Consider the following 7,923-nt stretch of genomic DNA (forward strand, 5'->3'; position numbering starts at 1 on the left):
TGCACTGGTCAACTCCAGCGCACTGCTGATTCTTGCCAACGCAGCAGATGTGCTGTTACTGACAATACTATATTAATTCACGTTCAACTATGTGAAATCATTTATCCCATAAGCCTAACAATGAGAACTTTGCTATCACTTGGAAATGACCAACATTCAGACCAACAATTTTTAACATTTTTTACTTTTAAATGTATTTCTACTTAAAAAGGTACTAGGGCAAAGTAGATTTCTTAGTTTCAAAAATAATATACAATTGGACGTCCTGGAAGTCCTGGGACACGGGGGCCATGGGCCTTAGCACTGCCCCCACCACACATCCAGTCCAGCAATGGAACCAGTCAATGCCAGAGATCCCGAGTAGGTGGCTGGGCCAGCCCCGCCCCCACCCTCAACCAGCTCCTAGAATGTACTTAACCACAGGTGTTTCTTTGAGGTGTGTGACTTATTTGCTCATGTCCTTCACCAAATTTCTGCTTAGATTTTTCTAATTTATTTTTAAGAGTTCCTTTTGCAATAAGGATGTTAATCTTTGTGTGTTTTTTTAAAAAAGTAGAGGGTAGAATAATGGTTACCAGAGGACGGGAGGGGTGAGAGTGGGGGGGAAGATTGGGGGTGAACTAATGGGGACAAAGCCATGTGATCTACCCTAAGTGAATCATTGCACAAGATATGCATGTATTGAAACAACACACTGTACCTCACAAAAATAAATAAAATTGAATTTAAATATACATATATATATGATTAATTATCTTTCTTGTATAAGCAATCCCCACTCTGAGGGCTACACTTCAAATGTTTCATTTGGAACCTGATATATTCTTTCATTTAAATGTAATATTAAGGGTAATTAGGTTGCAGGACAACCCACAAAAGCCCATATATCCCACAATGTGCTTAAAGTCTAACATCGATGCAGTAGTAGTATTTTGGAAATGCCTTCTCAGTTTCAGCCAGGGGAGACAGGATTATATGCCACCTGGCCACCATCCCAGCCATGAGAAAGTACATCCTTCCACCTCACCATCTGTCAGCCTCCCAGGAGAGAAAAGACTTCCAGCCGGCACCTGGAGCAGACTCCCAGCTCTAAGTCATACCTACACTGCTCTGACATCAGGAAATGGGCTAAAAAGACCAGGATTCCCCTCGTGCTGCTGGTGGTGGTGCTGGTCGTGGTGTTGGTGGTACTGGTGATTATAGGAGGAATAGTAAACTATAACATTATTGATTATGTGTTTCACATCTTCTCACAATAATTCCATAAGGTATGTAAGATTATTATCCCAATTTTACAAGTGAGAAAACCAAAGTTTAGAGAGGTCAAGTAGTTTGTTCAGAATCATATAGCTAGTAAGCACAAGCTTCTTGGGAAAGGGTTCTTGACTCCCCTGTGTGAATTGTGTAAAAAAGAGATCATCTGAGGTCATCCTTCATACAAATAATTTAGAAGCGCAAAGAGTGCTGGTGTCATAAATTTTGTCCTGGGCTTCAATTTTGTAGACTTAATTAAAGCTTAAACAGACCTAGTCAGTGTGATGAGAGCTAAATTTAGGATCAGGTTATAATACAATGTTCTGTAATACAGAAGTGGCCACAAAAAATGAAACAGGGGAAAGAAGCGTGCATGTAAAAACTGGTGAAATCTGAATAAGATCTACAGCAGAGTTAAAAGCATTGTATCAATGGTGATTTCCTGATTCTATGGATATATGAGATATTAGCCTTGGGAGAATCTGGAGGATGGGTACATGGAACTCTCTGAACTGTTTTACAACTTCTTGTGAGTCTATTTCAGAACCTTAAAAAAAAAAGTTTTTAATGAAGTACTGTAAAGAGTTTACCACAGGACCATTGTCCCAACCTTGTCCTGCCATCCTTTGTACTGTGACCACTCACTCTATACTTTCTACACTTTCATGTTTTATAAAATGCATTTAAGTTCCTGTTTTAAAATGTTTTCAGCATTTTTGCTTTTTCAGGTCCACGAAGAATGAGGAAAGGCTGGACACACCTTCTGACTAGATCTAGCACTCCCTCAGATATTGGCTGTTACCATTGCACAAAGACTGAGAGATAAATTTTGATATTTGAGTTCCACAGATCGCTGTGTGTCTGTTAAATCATAGTTGCAAAGCTAAAATCGGCCTCCTGAGCCCTACCTACCACAAAGACTAATATGGTGTCACTATTAGGCTGCATTCTGTTTTCTAAAAAAACTCTAAAACTGTAGCTCACCAATAAAACAACTTGGTGAAAATAAAATTATCAGGTCCCAAACTTATATCTGTCTTATGATTTACACAAAAACATTAAGCATATAATAAACACCTTTCTTTCCTCCTACATTGCCATGTAGGACCAAGACTCTAGAGTCTATAGTTTTTAAAAGACACACCACGAAATGTGAAATGTTACACAAAAAATATCTTTCAAAACCAAGCAAGACAGCCTATGCACACAGGTTATAGAGACTATATTTAGTGACAGATATTTCCCTTCCTCTCATTTTAACAAGACTATTAAGATAATAATAGCAAACACTTAATACATGCCTGGCACCATTTTAAGAACTTTACATATATTAGTTCATTCAGTCCTCAAGACTTCCCCTGTGAGATAGCTGTATTATCCCCTCATATTATATTATGAGGAAACGGTGGCAATGAATTTAGACGTTTTGCCCAAGGTCAGAGGGTTAGTAATGGTCAGTGGTAAGAGTGGGGTCTGAAGTGAGGCAGTCTGGCTCCAGGCCACTCAGCACACTGCCTCACTATGTTTTCTCATGAAAATTGCCCTTTATATTTTTTTCCCTCCTTTTTTACAGCAACAAAAACTCCTAGCTGAGGCATCTCTGACTTGTCCTTAGTTGAAACAGAAAACAGAAAGAGGAGTGGACACACACTAACCCTGAGCTATAACCCCAAAGCCCAAGCTCTGTATGCTGGTAGTCCACAAATAGGGTGACCAAGTATTCCGGTTTACTTGGGAGTTTTTCCAGTTTTATCACTGAAAATTTCATGGCACTGGAAACCACTCGATCCCGGACAAACCAGGACCTCTGGTCACTCTGTACTCTAGAACCACCTGGGGAGCTGTTAATAAATTGTGTTGCCTGAGACAGATCCCCACCCTCCCCTCCCGACCCCAGAGCAATTTTGTCAGACTCTGTGGGGGAAAAATGGGAAGACGTTGCATTTTCAAAAGACTCCCCAGGAGATCGCGGTGCATATCCTGGGTTGAGAATCACGGTAAGTCTACTCCGAGTGTGAACTGGGTACTCCCAGACTCTTGTGGACTCCTGGTCAACATTTCCCAGCCCTTTACCTCAACCTGCACAGCTTTCTGTAATGCAGGGTCTCAGGCCTGGCTGTCCGTTAGAATCACATGGGAAGCTTTTCATACCTATCCATTTGGGGATGTAAAATGGTATAGCCATTCTGGAAAACAGTTTGGCACTTTCTTAAAAAGTTAAACATATACCTACCATTTGATCCAGCCATTCCAGCCCTAGGTATTTACCCAAAAGAAATGAAGTCATATAGCCACATAAAGATCTGTACATGAATCTTTATAGCAGCTTTATTTGTAATAACCCCAAACTGAAAACAACCTAAATGTCCATCAATAGGTGAATGGATAAACAAATAGTGGTATTCCATATAGTAGAATCTTCCTCAGCAATAAAAATGGATGAAATATTGTACAGGTAAAAACATGGATTAATTTCAAAAAAAAATAATTATGTTGAGTGAAGAAGACAGGCAAAAATAGAGTGAATTCTGTATGGTTCCCTTTATATAAAATACTGGAAAATGCCAGTATACTAATCTATAGTTACAGATAGTTGGCCAGTGGTTACCTGGGTATGGTGTTGGGGGTAAGCTTAGTAATGGATACGTTCATTATCTTGCCGTGATCTTTTCATGTCTATATACATACATCGAAACTTATCAAATAATACACATTAAAACTGTGCAAGTTAGTAAATGTCCAATATACCTCAATAAAGCTATTAAAACAATAACAAAAACAAAACCACCAATGTCCAGGCCCCATCCCAAGAGATTCAATTTCATGGGCCTGGAATGGGGTACAAACATCAATCCTTTCTAGAGGACCCCGGGTAGTTATTATGTTCATCCCTGCCCAAAAACCACTGTGTGAATGCCTTCCACCTGGAGTTACTCTCACAAACCACTGGAAAGATTAGCAATAATATTAAGAGTCAGGAGGAAACGAAGGATAAGGATTTAAGGAAGAAGGAGCAGTGCTATGATGATGCTGGAGATGATGATTAAGTAAGCCTAGTCTGACTTATTAAGAGATGGCACTGACAAGGAATAGTCGACTCCACTAGGTGGCATCTGGACACTTCTCTTTTGCATGATTTCAGGGCAGTTTGGGATTCAGGGCGCTGTCTGAGCAATGTTGTGAGAAAGAGCACTGAGCAGACCATCTTGTTTCTTTGGTGAAGAAAGGCACCCAGACTCGTTAGAATGGAAACAACCAGCAACTTGAGAAGATGTCAGCAGCGACCGATGTGCTCTCCCCAGCCTGACTTTATAGACAGAGAAAATGAGATTATTGCAATTTCAGTGTCATTTGAGGTTCTAGAGTACAAAGAGCAGAGCTCTTTATTCAGAGTCTAAGTAACTCCGGAAGAGCAAATAAATGAAGTGTTCCAGGAGAACACCAAATGTCTTGAGCTTATAGCACTGAGCAGAAACCACTATATCCAGCAGCCCACCACTCAGTCCATTAAGGACTCTCCCAACATTAATGAATGTTCCTTACCTTCTTCACTTTGCTTTCCCCAGGCCACACTGGCCTAGGGCTAGTCAGTCAAAGGACACCATGACAACGGACTGCAAACCTGACCCCTCTGTTTGCTGTGACTCAAGTCCTCCTCCCCTGGGCCTGTGGTCTTCTGCTTCTCATAGCCAATGTCCCCCTGCATTTCTCATCCCCATCTCATAGCAATGTCCCTCTCCATTTCTCATCCCCATTGCCATCATCTGGCTTCTGCTGTGCTGACACCTAAGCAGAGCCACATTGGCTTTCCCAAGAGATCACACATCTTTGGTCAACCTTGAAGGGTTAAGCACTTAGATGGCCACAATTTCTAGGAATGGACGCATAATTTAGGCCTTCCTGTTTGTGCATCCCTGTCCCTTCTAGTATGGAACAAAAAGCAAGCCCCCAAAGGAGTAGATCAAAAACACTGAAGAACAACACTCACAATAAGTAGTTCTGAAATTCTCCCCAGAACCCATTAGGAACCAGGGGTCAGAGCCCACAGGTGCCAGAGTGATGCATCGCTTTGTCAGCTTGGTTCTCTCCTTGGGTCAGGATTCCCCAGTCTCTAGTTAACTCTGTCACCAGTATCACTCAGACTGCCAGCCACGTCTCTGGAGAAAAGGACAAATAAAGGAGCTTAAGATGATGTGATCTCATCATTTTATGTGAACCCCGGTGTAGTGCTTTCTTTTATATGTTCTGTGTAGGGTGGGGGGATTCCACATATGATTTCTTTAGAGGATTCTACTGCTAAAAAATTTTCAAAGCATCCTCCTGAAAGACCCGTGCTATGGGTCAAATGTGTCCCCCAAAAGTTCATGTATTGGAAACTTGGTCTCCATTGTAAGTGTTAAGTGGGTGGGAAATCCAATTATGGTATTTGAAAGGTGGGGCTTGATCCATTCATGGAGTAATGGTTTGATGGTTTTATGGGTAGTAATGCACATGGCTCTGATGGCTTTACAAGAAGAGCAAGTGAGAAGGTTAATTCTCCTCCTCACGTCATTCTCTTGCCTTCTGACACCCTGTGCTGCTGTAGAGAGTCACCACTGAGATGGCCCTCACCAGGTATGTTCCCTAGACCATGGACTTCCCAGCCTCCAAACCGTAAGAAATAAATTTCATTTCTTTGTAAATTATCCAGTTTCAGATATTTTGTAAAGCAATAGAAATGGACTAATACAACCCTCCTTCTTATAAACTCAAGCCAGTGTTGCAGGTGTGGGCACACAGTTTTCAAGTCTTTTCAGAGAGTGAGTTCCTTCCCCCCTTAGAACTCCTCCTCCAGACTTTGAGGACAAAAGAGTTATCCCTCCTCTTTGCTCAAGGTTGTACCAAGGACCCAACCATTAGCTATAGTCTCCTTCTCTAGTTCTCCCAGATGCTCAGAGCACTCATGCAAATGGGGCTTTCCTGGCCTGCCAGATATCCAGGAATTCTGAAGATAGGCCTGCCCTCTGGAGATACGGTCCCCATCATGTCCCCAGCACCTTGGCTACTTTCTGTTTCAGGCTTGGTTCAGTCTCCTGGCATTGATTTTCTGGCTCCTCTTTCCACCCTTTATTTTTCAATTGCTGAAAAATTATTTTTATTAAGTTCTGAGTAGATAAAAAAAAATTGTAAAATACATGTTAAGGTATAAAGAGTCCTAACCCAATGAGCACTTGTGTATCCACCACTCAGGTAAAGAAAAATCACATTGCTGTTACTCCCGTGGTCCGCTGGATTTTCCTTCCTAAACCCATTCCCTTTCCTCCCACCTCCAAGGCAAACACTATTCTGAATTTTATGTTTATCGTTCCCCTATGTTTCTTGATAGATTTTCTACATATGTTTGAATCCATAAACAATATATTGTTCAGTCTGGTACGTTTTTAAACTTTATATAAATTGATTCATACAGTATATATTCTCTTGAAACAATATTATTTTTTGAGATTCACCTATATTGTTGCAAGCATGTACAATTCATTGTTGCAATGCTACTATATAAGATTCCATTGTGTATACAGTTTTTTAAATCCATTTTACTCTTGATAACATTTGGGCTGTTATCAGTGATTTTTATTTGAACAGTGCTACTGTGAACTTTCTTGTACTTGTCTCCTGGTGTAAATTTACAAGAGTTGCTGTAGGAGTGGAATTTATGGGTCACAATGTAGAAACATGTTTAAAGCACCAAGATAATTCCAACGTTTTCCAAAGTGGATGCTCCAATTCATACTCTCATCTTTGCCAGAACTTGATATTGTCCAACTTTCTGATTTTTATCAGTCTGGTAGATGTAAAAATGATATTATCTTGTAGTTTTGTTTACATGGTTGCCAAAGAGATTGAGAATATTTTCATATGTTTATTGGCCATTTGTCTTTTCTCTTCTTGAAGTGCCTGTTCTGGGCTCTTTAGTGAAGAATAAGAGCACAGGCTTCAGAGCCTGACCCTCAAGAACAGAAGTCCCAGCTTTGAGTTTAGTTCTACTGGCACTCCAATGAATGAGTAGAGGCCCTCCTGGCCACCCGCACCCCACCCTACTCAGCGACCCTCCATCAAAACTTCTGTCAGATGGTCTCTGTCTCATAAGACCAGCTCCAGGCAGTGCAGTCAAGCAGCAAACAGATTTTGAAGGTCAGGATCCAGGCATGCTTTGTGACCCACGATCCAGTGGGCCACACAAACTGAGACCTTCCTGCCTTGTTGCCAAGGAAACGCCTGCAAGCTGCTCACGGCGAAGATGTTACTTCGGACTCTTCACTGGACACTCGCAGAATAATACAAGTTCCTTCTGTTACTAGTTCATCCCGTGTGGCTAGCACTTCAGGCCTCATCATTGGATCACCTAGCACGGAGCCAGGTGCTAGACAGAGAAACGGGAGAAGGCAATCAGGCTAAGCCCTCAGCCCGGATGGGGGGCGGTGACATCGGCCCAAGGGGCTCCGGGTACACCTCGCCTGCCTCTCTCGTCCCACCACACACCTTGCAGGATTCCCTCTGCGGAGAACTGTAGAACTCCGCGCCCAGGTCGCAGGGGCTGGGAGGAGCGTCACGTGACCGCGCCGGGCGGAGGGGGCGGGGCCGATCGGCCACGACGCTGCCTGGTCGCCTAGCAACGGCCCAAGCCGAGCG

This window comes from Cynocephalus volans, chromosome 6 (genome assembly GCF_027409185.1).
Source record: "Cynocephalus volans isolate mCynVol1 chromosome 6, mCynVol1.pri, whole genome shotgun sequence".
NCBI lineage: Eukaryota > Metazoa > Chordata > Mammalia > Dermoptera > Cynocephalidae > Cynocephalus > Cynocephalus volans.